We start from the raw sequence: 14,963 nt of genomic DNA, 5'->3' as shown, positions 1-14,963 counted from the left end.
GTTGAGGTCAAAGACCATGCATCTTATTAAGGTGTGTTGGCAATATCATAGTATCGAAGAATATACATGGGAACCTAAGGCTAGCATGATTGAGAAATACCCCAGTTTGTTCAAGTAGTTATCACATCAAATTTTGAGGACAAATTCTTTTAAGGGAGGAAGGATGTAATACATGAGAATTTTATTTTGGGGATTTAATTTCAATTTAGAGTTGAATTTCAAATTGAGATTTAATTCCAATTTGAATTTGAGTTGTATATGAATTTAATGTGGTATTAAATTTGGATTTGAATTTAATGATTGATGAAGTTGTTTGATTCATTTTTTTTATTAGAATGAATTATTTATATAAAAGAAGATTGATTGATTGATTTGTTTATGAGAATGAATTGCATATATAATAGGGAATGAAGTTATTTGATTTTGTTTTTTATTTTATATGTGTTGTTTATGTAACATGTGATTGATTTGTTTATGAGAATCAATTGTATATAATGTGTATATAACATGAAATGAATATGTGCTTGTAAACCGTGAGTACATGCGAATTTCAGTTTAGAAATTTTGTAAGTACATGCGAATTTCAGTTTATTCTTTTTAAATCAGAAAATAATTTTGCAAGGTACATGTGTTTATTCTTTTTAAATTAGACAGAAATTTTGCAAGGTGCATGCAAAAATTTGTTATATGCATCGCACCGATATTGCAAAAAATTCTTTTTTGCCTCCACCATTTATAGGAGATTCACCCGAAAATTTGTTGGGGAGGGGGGGGGGGGGGGGGGCAAAATTCAGGGTTTGCAAAAATAAAGCATCCGAATGCAAAAAAAGGGATTGAGAAACAAAATGGCATTCTTTCACAAATAAAGGTGTTCATACATTGCATTCATTTTATTCTTTCATAAAATAAAAATTTTCATACAACATTCATTATATTCTTTTATAAAGTGAAGTCGCTTATATATTGCATTCATTCTATTTTTCACAAAATGAAGTCACTTCTCACTGCCTCTTTGATGGAGAGAAACAGAGTATGTACAAAGGTACTTCAATCTCTTGGGTCTCAAGAAAATTGTATATCCCTGCATCTTTGATGGAGAGAAAACACTACTCTGTGTTCCCCTGAATGCTAACTTGTGGACTTTTTATTTTCTATCCCACTCATATCATAGGATGAGCTTACTGAAAAAAACTTATAGTTCATTAGAGCGGAACTCTCAAGAATAGTGCATATCCCGCCCTTACCACGTGATAGAACACTGACTGTGAGATCCATCGACTCTGTATTGATTGAGAGATAAAACATCATTATTTTCGTTCTCTATAATGAAAATGGGTTGTGGATTTTATTTTCAATGCCACCCATACCATAAGATGCCTTTACCGAAAAAACTCACGTCGATGATTTTTCGCCAAGGAAGCATTATTGATCTTCTCACTGTCGATGCTTGGCCTTCAAAAATAGTCATAAAGTCTCACTGGTTGGAGACAACAAAAAACTACTTTCTATGAAACCTTAGCTTTGCTTTTAAACTCTTTGTATAAAATTTCATAAGAAAAAAGAATTCTGCAATACCAGTATCATACTCGTCTGCAATTTCACAATTATCAGACTTAAGTAAATTTTATGATTTTTGTAGGTGATCGCACGAAACTCATCACAAGTTTCACAAATTATTAAAACTTTGTAATCCTTTTATGGAATATCGCAATGTCATATATGATTTTGTTGACGAGCTTTGTGGGTGTATTATTTTAGCGTCTTGATATGCAAAAATAAAAAATTCGCAGCTGCGAGGGTTAAATACGCCAAAACAAAATTAGAAACCTATGGAATTGTCTATTGGACGAATTTGGTAAATTGTGGGGCATTTAAAAAAATGCATCATTTTTATCATACAATAGTTCCATTTTCCACCTAATGAAATCTTTAGCTTTATATATCTATAGAATTTTATGATTATGGGTGTCAATGTTGTCAGTATCGTCAGAAGACTTTTGATATGCTGCTGAATTGGCAATTTTTTAATAAATATAAAAATACCAAAAAAATATTTTTTAATATTATTTTGTCTGGTAATGATTTTTTATTATTTTTTGTCTAATATAGAACGATTCAGCTGAGTGTGGGTATCGGGAGATACAGCTGAATAGGCAGCCCAACTATTCAGGGTCGATACCGATACTGACAACATTAGCCTTGACCAATGAACTATCCACTTTTTTTTTCATCTATGTCTCACTTCACAATACTCGTGAAAATAACACTAAAAAACAATTTTTATCAAAGTGCAACTTGAACCAACTCAGCCTAGGTGAAAATCAAGGGTCATCGCTCATACAGTTTTCAAGAACTCGATTCAGAATATAGTAGCGTTTGAGTGAATTTAGCTCCTAACTAGGTCTGTTTCAATGGTCAACGTAGCACATAAGCAGCCGTAAGTAAGAGTGTCAACGGGTCGGGTTTGGTTCGAACCCAGGTGGTATCAGACTTGGACCTAGTTTTGGGTTATGGTATCGGGTCTAGACCCGGGTCTAATCGGGTCTCCTATAAGAAAAATCATTCTCAGACTAATAAGAATTACATGAACCATACCCGGTAAAACCATATTTTTAATCAGTTTTTTATTGAAAATTTGTGGGTCTTAATTGAAACTTGGGTCGATTCCGGGTTTGGTATAAAATTTCACAAAGGACCTTAAGTTGTGGACTCAGGTCTTAATTAGGTCTTATTATTTATCACCATACCCAGACCCTATAGGGTTTGGTTCGGGTGAGGTACAGGTAAACCAGGCCCGTTGACACCCCTAGCCAAAGAGTTCCCCACACTCGATTGAATGGGTCGGCTAAGGAATGCAAGTTGAAGAACGCTGCAAGTTTGATATCCGAAGAGGTATTAGCGATGCAAACGGGTCAGATCTAGTATGAAGTTTTGTGATTTTTTGTTATTTTGACTTGATCCATGTATTGAACTGATTTGGATCCGATTCAGTCACATGGTATTGGAATGTCAAAACTCCCAACCATAATGGTGGTTTCTCTTTATTAAAAAGAAAAAAGAAAAGCTTATCACATAAACAAATCATCTAGAGACTCAAAGCTTTAGGATAGATTCATAATATTTTTTGTCTTGTAATTTTATGATATGGGTTTGGTAAATCTTTTGACCCTCTCATGTAGGGATGGCAATGAACCCGGGGGAAACGGGGCCCCACCCTCCTTTGCCCCGTTTGAACCGGTGATGAAGGATATGAAATGGGGATGAAGACAGGAATGGAGGTTAAAATCAAAACCCGTGCAGGGATGGAGGCGGGGATGGACTTATGCTTTCCCCCGCCCTGTCCCCATCCTCGATCCTTGCCTTGCCCTGCCCCGCTTCGCCCCATCCCAGATATTTCTTTAGAGATGGCAGTGGACCGAGGAAAAATGGGGCCTCACTCCGTTTGGAGCAGAGATGGAGGACATGAAACAGAAATGAAAGTGGGGATAGTGGTTAAAATCGAAACTTGTGCGAGGATAGAGGCAGGGATAGAGTGTAGGATTTTGATACTGGGTGGAGGTGGAGACGTTGTCCCCCGCCCCTCGCCTCGATCCACTGCCATCCCTACTCTCATGGTCATGGGCATGGTCTCAGGTTTACATAACATCCACTTTGAACTCTTTGTCAATAGCAACCAATGTTGTCAAAATTGGTTTGAATCTGGTCTGGGTCGATTCAATTTATTTTTTTTTTATATTTTTAAAAGAGTTAAAAATAATTTTAACATTTTTTATTTCTTAACAACACATGGAGCTGATTCAAGATCGATTAGATAACTTTTTCACTTTTTTTTCAAAACCGATTCACCTAGTGAACCGATTTTAACAACATTGATATATAGTAACCTGGACACTGGGCTAGTCAGATTTTATTGCCCATCACACCGATCCCACAAAGTTTTCCCATTATAACCTACCAACCAAACAAATACAAGTCAACAGAAGATACGCCCACGAGAAGTCTGCCACCCCACGAGCTACTTGTTTAGTTTCTTTAGAAGTGTACAAAAAATACATCCCTAAATCCACACCATACCTTATTAACGTCCCAAAATACCCTTCCTCAAAGAGCATTCGAGCTAGGGGTGTCAACGGGTCGGGTTTGGTTCGGACCTACGTGGAACCAAACTTATACCTGATTGGGGATTCTGGTATCGGGTCCAATCAGATCCACTGTAAGAGAAACCATACTCGGATCCTATAAGGATTATATGAACCAGACCTGGATCATACCGGATGAAATAATATTTTATATCCTTTTTACATTGAAAATTTGTGGATCTTAGTCTGACCCAAGTTTGGTATGAAATTTCACAAATGATACTCGAATCCATATATTAATCAGATCTTTTAGATCCAATCTGGATTCTAATCAGACCTTATTTATCACCAAACCCTAACCCTCTAAGGTTTGGTACAGGTCGGGTCCGGGTCAAACCTGGTTGACACCCCAATTGCGACAGTCAAAACCAATGTTTCAGTATCGACCTGAATCGGCTGATACGTATCATATGGCAAAAAATCAATATGATACTAACCTGAATTGGTTATTTTTTAATAAATGTGAAAAAATGAATATAATAAAAATTTTAATATTTTTTAAATTGTTTTAACATGTGTCATATTCTGATTGGCACAATATTTTTTATTTATTTTTTAGCCGATTCAAAATGATTCACTTGAAGCCTATGGAGCAAACCAGCTCAGTATGCTTGGTGTAAACATGCAGCGTTCATGGGTCATACTTAACACCACTTGTGTGTTCCTGCTTCCCATCTACATATTTGCATACCACATTGCGAAGAGGAAGATATAGCAAAAATGGCAGCAAGATTTGCTCTTTACATGATACTGCAACTCTTCGCTTAGGGCTTCAACTTTCCTTTACAGAAATTCTTGCAGTCACAAAGCAAGGTCATGACCATGGCATGGATATCAGGAGTAGTCAGTGTTTTTCCACATCTTTCTGAGCTGGTTGTTCATAGTGCAGTTCAAGTGAGGCTTGCCTGGTGCAGCAGTTTCGCTAAACATCTCATGGTGGATTGTGATGTTGGGGCAGTTTTCTTACATTCTCATGGGGTACTACTGTCCAGGAGGTTGGACAGGTTTTACCTGGGGTGCTTTTCGTGGTCTTGGTGCCTTTGCTAGGCTTTCAATTGCTTCAGCGATCATGCTTTGGTAACTGAACACTAATCCAATCTATGTTGGTCCAATGATATAGATCTGTATATAGCTCTCTGAACATATATGGATGTTGCACGAATGACTTGTTGTCTCACTTTATCTGGGCAGAAGCATTACTCTGTATTCCCTGTTAAACATCTTTCTTGTGTGTGCTATGCAGCTTAAAGTTCTGGTAGTACATGCTCTTGGTTGTATTGGCTGGCCGCTTGAGGAACAATGAAGCAACAATAGTTGTTTAAAAATCATGTGGGCCTACATACGTCAAACCACGCATTATAGATTGTCTTAGGTTCAAGCCTGGTTTATGTAATCTAATCTGGTTAGGCTATGTGATATTTCAAATGGTATGGTACATTGTGTGGAGAGACTTGTTCTATTTTGTAATGGACTGAATTGGAGACATACTCCTAATTGGATACACATTAAGTATAGTCCCCAAACCTTATATTAATGACTCTCTCTTTAGACTCACCATTATCAACAAAAAAAATCAGTCCCTCTCTTATTAGGTTCAGAGAAAGGAATATGGCCGGATATATAAGTTCTGGAAGATCATACCCATCAACAATCTACAGGAGCGCTTATGTATTCAGGTATGCTTTTGCATCAAGTTTTGATTTCAACAATTTAGGGAGAAAATGTTTAACGTTCCTCTTTAGTTTTTAGTAGATTTGCAAATCCTACAATTGGTATCAAAGCTTATATTCTCGTTGAATCATTGAAAATACAATTTTATACTTCGCATTGTTTTATTTGCCACAGTGATCCAATAGTGATCGACGTCAAGGCACGGGCGGAAGAGGGTCGATCGACCCTCCGTCTTCTGGATACCAGATCGTCGTCGTGCAACAAGGGTTTACCTATTCAGTTTGCTAGACAGGAAATTCGTCGAGCTTATCCTTTCTTTGTCGATCGAGCGGAAGGGTCATTTGGCCCTTCCCTGTTTTTTTTATTGTTGGTCTGTCGTCGAGTGGTGCAGGACTTGCCCCTATTCAGAGCGTTGTTCGGGCAGACACCCAGTGCGATCGCTGGACATACATCTGCCTGCTTTGATCACCGAACGGCCTAGGCAAGCCAATGATCAGGTTCGACACTGCTTTTCTGGACTATGCTGGTGCACCTCTCAGGCCACGTTTCTTTTTTGCAGTCTGGATCGATCATCTGATCATTGATTTCGGTTGTCCGTCCCAAGCCGGTATGATCATTAGGCATGGAATGGATCGGCAGCCTTTAACCAAGAAAGTTGCCTAGGTCGGTTCACTCACCTGTACAGGGGCGGTTAAGTAGTTGATCCTGGCTCAATTCGGCCATGAGCTTCTAGCCTTTTCAATCATAAAGTGTTGGCCGGTTTGGCCTTTAGCTAATCGACCCAGACTCAGTTTGACCTTCAGTCGAACTGACCAGGGTTGGCTCGGCATTCAGTCGAGCCTGGACCAGCCTATTTATCGGATTGGGGACAGCTGACCTGGTTCAGCTCCCATTTGGTTGCGGGGACTGAATCGAGTTATGTGTCATCTTTGTGTGGGTCGGGCCTGGATAGACTCGACCCATTGCACAGGCCAGCACCCAATTTTTTGTTCTACTGGGTGTGAACCGATACGGGTCTGACCAACTTGAGACCCGCAAGTGGGTCCCGTCAGGTTCGATTGGCCGAACTTGTGCACTATGTCTTATAAAAAAAAATAAGATTTCATAGGGAGATTTGGCGGGCCTATTTTCGGTTACCTTACGGCCCATGCATGTTATGATTATGCTTAACTTATGTTCATATGTATGTGTTAACATATTTTAAATGTTGGTATTATTTTGATTTTGGGTCCAATGTTCTAAATTGAAGTAGTTGAATCAATATGTTGCCAAAATAACCTCTTTTGTGTAGATTAGTTTGTTTTGGAATATTGTGATGTATATATATGTTTATGGTTCATGCCAATAGTGATCGCCCCAAATAAAGATTATTATTTGGCCGAACCCAAATATATACTTTAAGTAATAAATATGGAACAGTTATTTGGTTTTCTATATGGATAACGAGTCAGTCCAAAGAAAGGCTCGTTGTTTGACAGGACTGATTATCCATGTTTTGAATATCGTATTGAGAGTATCACTTACAAGTTGACATTTATGTCCAATGACTAAATGTCAATGTTATGCTAGGTATCTTGTGATGGGGTTCACCATGGTTTGAATATGTTATTGCATGTGATAATGTATGGTAATTGTGAGCTTATTTGTTCTTAATCCAGTTAATACCTCTGCTTCTATGATATCTACAAATATTGATTTCATCATTGTTATGAGTGGTTCAAATTTCAAAAACTGAAAAGAGAATGCCATGATTGTTCTTGAATGTATGGATTTGGATCTTGCATTACGAGAAGATAAACCCTCTGCTCTTACTAATAGGAGTTACATTGATTACATTGAGGACAAAAGGAACTCTGAGTGATGGGATCAATCTAATTGCATGAGTCTCATGATCATGAAACGTGCAATTTTTTAATAATTCAAGGGCACTATGTTCGAAGAGGTGAATGCCAAGCATTTCCTTAAATAAATTAAAAAGCGCTTTGTAAAAAATAAAAAGGCTGAGACAAGTACCTTTCTTTTGAGTCTTGTCTCAATGAGGTATAAAGGTAGAGGAAACATTAGGGAATACATTATGGAGATGTTTCATTTTGCTTCAAAATTCAAGGCACTAAAGTTAGAGTTGTCTGAGGACTTACTCGTGCACATGGTTTTGATATCCCTTTCTGCATAATACAGTCAGTTTAAGGTCAGTTATAACTGTCAGGAGAAAAAATAGACTCTTAATGAGCTCATTTCTCACTGTGTGCAAAAAGAGAATAGGATGAAGTAAGAGAAGATAGAGAGTGCTCATTTGGCAGTAACCTTTAAGGACAAATTAAAAAGAAAAAAAGAAAAAGACTAAAGAAGCTGCAATTGACCCTCAATTGCAAAAGAAACAAAAAAGATATCCGGACCCAAAGTCTAGTTGTTTCTTTTGCAAAGATGAGGGTCACATAAAGAAGGATTGCACCAAGTATCATGTCTCGCATAAGAAGAAATGTACGTTCCTTAGTTTGGTTTATTCTTAAGTTAATTTGACTTTTGTATTCGAACACACTCGGTGGATGGATTTTGGTGCTACCACTCACATAAGTGTGTCTATGCAGGGTTGTCTAAGTTGCCGATAGCCAATTAATGCTAAAAATTTCATCCATATGAGCGATGGCAAAACAGTTGAAGTTGAGGCAATAGGGACCTTTAGGTTACTTTTAAAGACTAGAAATTATTTATATTTGAAAGAAATATTTATTGTGTCGTGTTTTAGGCAGAATTTGGTTTGTATTTTTACTTTAGACAAATATGGTTATTCTTGTTTATTTAAAAATAATGAATTTAAATTATATTTTCATTCAAATCTTATTGGGACCAGTTCCTTATCTATGGATGATAACCTTTATTTGCTTGATATTGTTATCTTATTTAATGAAACCTTGCATTTAAGTTCTCGTGGTACGAAAAAAAATAACAAATAAGAATTTTGCTTTATTATGGCATAAGCAACCTGGCAAAAAATTAAGGTCGTCAGATCTGACCATAGTGGTGAGTACTATGGTAGATATGATGGATCAAGTGAACAACATCCAGGGCCCTTTGCTAAATTCCTAGAGAAATGTGGGATTGTCCCTCAGTATACCATTTCAGGCACTCCTAACATGAATAGTTTTGCTGAGAGACGAAATAGGACCCTTAAGAATATGGTAAGGAGTATAATTTCCCATTCTACTTTACCAGAGTCCCTCTGGAGAGAAGCATTAAAGACGGCAGCTTATGTTTTGAACAAGGTACCCTCTAAAGCAGTAACCAAGACCCCGTATGAATTGTGGACAGGCAAAAAGCCTAGTCTGAAACACTTTCATATTTGAAGATGTCTAGTTGAAGCTAGGCCATATGAAAAGAAACTGAATTTCAAAACGGTTAGTTGCTATTTTGTTGGGTATTCTAAAAGATTCATGGCCTATAAGTTTTATGACCCTTTGAATAAGTCATTTTTCGAAATGGAAAATGCTTGTTTCTTTGAGGGTGTTGAGTTTGGGGGGAGTGATAAAGTAAAAGACATTGTTTTTCAAGTAGAGTTTTTTTCTCCTCCTACAATTATGGTTAACAATGATCATATTTTCATTTTTAATATTATTCCCACAAATCCGGATAAAGAAAATGCTTTAGATCTTCCTATCCAAAATCAAGTTTTTACTCCTGAATTTCAAACTCAACAACCTCAAGAAATATCTGAAGAACTAATGCCATTAAGAAAATTCAGTAGAGAGAGAAGAAGGGCAATTTCTTATTATAATATTGTCTTTCTACAAAAACATGAAGGTGATACTGGCTTAAGAAAAGATGATCTAATCAACTTTCATTGAGCCACACAAAGTTCTAATTTTCAAAAGTGGATTAAAGCAATGCATGAGGAGATTAAATTCATGAGGGACAATGATGTGTGGGATCTTGTCCCATTACCTGAAGGTATGAAACTCATTGACTGCAAATGAATATTTAAAACAAAAAAGGATTCAAAGGGTAATGTGGAAAGATATAAGGCTCATCTTGTTACAAAATGATCTACTCAAAGAAAAGGCATTGACTACATAGAGGCTTTCTCTCTGGTTTCTATAAAAGACTCTTTTAGGATTGTGATGGCACTTGTGGCTCATTATGATTTAGAGTTACATCAGATTGATGTTAAGACTGTATTCCTTAATGGGGACATCGATGAGACAATATATATGGTCCAATCAAAATATTTTGTCTCAGGTGATGCCAAGAAAATGATTTGCAAACTAAAGAAATTCATCTATGGGCTTAAGCAAGCTTTTCGTCAATAACATCAAAATTTTCATCAAGTTGTCTTCTCGTTTGGTTTTGAGATGAATGTGGTTGATGAATGCATATACTGTAAGTTCAGTGGGAGTAAATTTATTTTTCTGGTTTTGTATGTAGATAACATATTACTTGCCAGTAATGATATAGGCATACTGAACGAAACCAAGAGATTTTTGACAAAAAAATTTGAAATAAAAGATCTTGGGGATGCCTCTTTTGTATTAGGGATCCAAATACATCGAGACCATTCTTTGAGTATTCTTATATTATCATAAAAGAGCTATATCGAAAGGATTCTGAAAATATATGGCATGAAGGATTGCGAACCAAGAGATACTTCTATTGCTAAGGGAGACAAGTTTAGTTTCGCTTAGTGCCCAAAACACCCGTCTGAAATTAAGGTTATGAAAAAGATTCTCTATGCATCTGCTGTGGGGAGTCTTATGTATGTTCATGTGTGTACGCATCCGAATTTAGCGTACATTGTTGGGATGTTAGGCAGATATCTTAGTAACCCAGGTATAGATCATTGAAAAACAGCCAAACAGGTTATGCGGTATTTGCAGAGAACAAAAGGTTATATGCTCACATAAAGGAAGTCAAATCAGTTTGAGAGCATGGGATATTTTGATTTTGACTTTGTCGGATGCCAAGATAGTCGCAGATCAACATCAGGTTATGTTTTTTTATTGGCCGGGAGAGTTATTTTTTGCAAGAGTGCCAAGCAGACACTCATTGCTTCTTCTACCATGACAGTAGAATTCGTAGCTTGTTTTGAGGCATCCAACCATGGGATATGGCTATGTAATTTTATCACAGGACTGCAGATTTTGGATAATATTGAGAGACCACTAAAGTTATTTTGTGAAAATAATTTAGCAATGCTATATTCTAATAACAACAGGAGTTTCTCGAAGTCAAAGCATATTGACATTAAGTTCTTTGTTGTTAAAGAAAGAGTGCAGAATGGTCAAATATCGATAGAACATATTGGCACAAACTCCATGGTTGCAGATTCGCTTACTAAAGGTTTGTCACCCAAGGTCTTTCACCCGCATACTGCTCAAATGGGTGTTTTATCATTTTATGATATGTTGGTTTAGTGGGAGTTTATATTTGGACGTTCTATGATATAATAAAGTTTATTTTACCACTTTGGTATAAAGTTAAAGTTTTAGTTTTATTTTGTACTCATCATGTTGTGATCTCACTAAAGTTTTCAAGTAGGACCAGTTGGAAATAGGCATGTCTGATCACATTACATGTAATTTTCATGTTTCACATACATACTTGACCCATGTCATTTGGTTAAGTCGATATACGTGATCTTTCATGGGTTCAATTATATTATTTGTAATAAAGACCGCTTTGGTTTTATGTTGACATGATCAATGGACCGGATTGGTAGAGATATCAATTTCTAAGACGGTATTTTTGAGCTCATAAAGATATAATGTGTGATTATAAGGTTACGTATGTGGCTCAAGTGGAAGACTGTTAGAAAATCGTGTGGGCCTACATACATAAAATCATGCATTATAGATTGTCTTAGGTTCAAGCTCAGTTTATGTGATCTAATCCGATTAGGCCATGTGATATCTCATATAGTATGGTACACTATCTAGAGAGACTTGTTCTGTTTACAATTTTGTAATAAGCTGAATTGGATACATATTAGGTATGGGTCTCAAACCTTATATAATGACTCTCTTTAGACTCCCTATTATCAACAAGAGAATTCAGTCCCTCTCTCATTAGGTTCAAAGAAAAGAATAGGGTCATATATACAGGTTCTGGAAGATCATGCTCATCAACGATCTATCGGAGCGCTTATGGATTTAGTTACGCTTTCACATCAAGTTTTATTTTAGTTTTGATGTCAATAATTTAGCGAGAACATGTTTGGCAGTCCTCTTTAGTTTTCGATCAATTTGTAAATCCTAAATTAACAACCATTTATGTATGGTAATTGAGCTGACCAGAAGACCATGCCCATAATTTTTAATGACAGATTAGTACTTTTTTGCAGTTGATTTACCGCATAAATCTCAGTGGGTGAGAAATCATGATATTCCTGGGATTCAATGCAGCAATTATGTAAGTTGAAACTAAGGGTCATCTCTTTTTAGAACTAATAAACATGAAGAGAAATCATTTGATTTGTTGTGGTCGAAAATTTCTCAGTGTGAGGATCTCCAATGAGCTTGGTGCATTAAGACCAAGAGCAGCAAAGTTCTCAATTTTGGTAGTTGTGGTATCTGCAGCAACCGTTGGAATCGCATTCATGGCACTCGTTTTGATTCTAAGAAATGTGTATGCAATCCCTTTTACAAACAGTAAGGAGGTACAAGAGGTTATCTCTGACCTTTCAGTCTTGTTCGCCTTCACCTTGCTCCTCAACGGTGTTCAACCAGTGCTATCAGGTCAGTAAGACACCCTTCTCATAGAGCTTGAAATGATGACGGTAAAAAATGCAGAGCCAATCTTGTTAACAGCATAAATTGACTCATCATATCATTGTTTTGCTGGTGTTGCTGTTGGAGCAGGTTGGCAATGGTTATTAGCCTACATTAACCTGGGTTGCTATTACATTGTTGGACTTCCTCTTGGCTTCTTCTTGGGCTCTAAAATGAACCTTGGAGAGAGGTAGGATGTATACAATAACTACATTGTTTAATTGCATAATCCTTCTATAACGACGACTCGTAAACAAATCCTTCCATCTCCAAAGCATGATTCACAACAAATTGCCTATGCAGGGGATATGGAGTGGGATGATCACTGGAGTTGGTCTGCAAACACTTGTCCTGACAGGTACTACATTGGCCACAAACTGGAAAAGAGAGGTAATACATACATTTGCTCAACTTGTTTTTTGAATTATGAATGAATCCCATCTTCGTGTATCAAAGTATTAGCTCCATTCATTGATGATTCACACTATTGACGATTTCTGCAGGCAGCAGAAGCCGAATCCTGGATAAGGAAATGGGGTGGTGCAGGCATGTCAAAGAATGATGAAGAGGCAAAGTTTTCATTGAGTAAACTTCTCTGCAACAGTAGAGATGCACAGTTGACTAAAACAAGCATCCAATTTCCACACAATGCCACATATTTTATCTGATGGAATTGTTCTTGTGGGTTGTTATGGATACCAGAATGGTACAGTGAACAATCACTAGGAGATCTTAGCTTAAGGAATGTGGCCTGTGCTGAAAAAATACTATTGGCACTTTCCCAATCGAGACCTCTGATTAGTTTATGGCTCAGACAGAACAATTGCTTCAGACAAAAGAACCAGGTGGCTGCAAAGATGGCACAGTGGTCTCCTTTACCATAAAAGAAGGCAGCATCTCTCTCTCTCTCTCTCTCTCTCTCTCTCTCTCTCTCTCTCTCTCTCTCTCTCTCTCTCTCTCATGTTTGCGTGAGCCAACTAGTTCATAGAGTTTGGAGTAGCTTTAGGTTTGAAGATCCTATTAAGGCTTACATTTCCCCTTAATGAGGTAGAGAGTTTCTGTTTTTCATGGTAAGTTTGAGCTGCATTGGATTGGTATGAGCTTATTTACAAGATTTCTGATCAATACAAATATGCTTTTTTTTACAAGATATTGTTCCTTTAAAGTTTTGTGGAAATCCCGCATTTCAAACTTAGAACCGTTCATTTTCCTTTAAAAAGGAATAATCCGAAAGGTCATATGCTTTCTTCAAAGCTTTCTAGGTCCGCAACGACTATGGTCTACATCCGTTACTTTTCCTTGTCACCAAGCACATTCGTAATTAAAAAATATAGAAAATATATGCTCAAGGCGAAAATTTAAAATAATTAAAGAAAAACTAAAACAAACGGATCCTACTAATTTTGGCCCCAGGACCCATCTTCCTTTAAGCCCAAACTTTTCTTTAAGCTGACAAAATCTCCACTTGAAAACGATGCCAATTTAGAAGGAATTCCCACGTAATCTTTGCCACGTGGCACATAAATTTAAAAACTTTCTAACAGAGTTCTGGCTTGATAGGATCCAGATCCAAATGGATGGGGAAGAAAGGTAATTGTAGGACAGTCTACGGACTCTCCTCTCACAGCATAAAACACAAAACTGGCCTTCTTGGATCTCTCTATTTATTCCTCACGAGATCCCTTGGCCTCTAATTGGCTAGGTTGTGATGAATATAGGGCATTTTGATAAACTTGTGATATTTGAGGGTGAAATATAAGGATGATGACATAATTTAGATAAAGATAAAATTTAAAAGTTGTCAGTGTTTTGCATCCGAAAAGGGATGTTCTCCAAACCAGTTTTGACAGCTTAATTTGCAAAGCCCATAACTTTTCTTTGGTTTATTGAAAAGCTAATATCTTGAATTTTATTTTAGCTTTTAAGTTCAAGAACCAAAAAAACTACATTTATGAGTAAAAACCTAATCAAAATGAAAAATAGGGTTTCCGAGTGATTTTTTTTTTGAGAAATCTGTGTGAAACTAATTTTTTTTTTAGGGAAATCTAAGTGAAGCTTTTTTTTTAGGGAAATATGAGTGAAGCTTTGACTTGAACCACTTTAATTGTTATGGGTTAAATTGGCAACCCAAAAAATGAGTCTATTCATTTTAACTAATGAATATGCTTCACAACATCAAAGTACGGCTCAAAAATCAAATCCAATGGTTCCCCAAGTTAAAAAAATTATAAAAGGGCGACTCAGATCTTAAAAGCACCATCTGATGGTCATCATCTGTAACGATGTGTTGTGAAACTTCTTGTACAGTGTAGTTTTCCTCTAGTGCATAAACAGATCCTTGAGATATCCCCAGGGACATAAACCGGGTCGGATTGTGGTCTAACCAGGTCCTGGA

General features: G+C 36.9%; 1 pseudogene; it reads left to right on the top strand.

The window, feature by feature from the left end:
• The first annotated feature begins 3,404 nt into the window (after positions 1–3,404).
• On the top strand, positions 3,405–13,452 carry LOC149832975 (protein DETOXIFICATION 33-like; annotated as a pseudogene).
• Positions 13,453–14,963: the final 1,511 nt, after the last annotated feature.

This window comes from Nuphar pumila, chromosome 7, assembly GCF_984573655.1.
Source record: "Nuphar pumila chromosome 7, dmNupPumi1.hap1.1, whole genome shotgun sequence".
Classification (NCBI taxonomy): Eukaryota; Viridiplantae; Streptophyta; class Magnoliopsida; order Nymphaeales; family Nymphaeaceae; genus Nuphar; species Nuphar pumila.
This window is presented reverse-complemented; position numbering and strand designations above follow the sequence as displayed.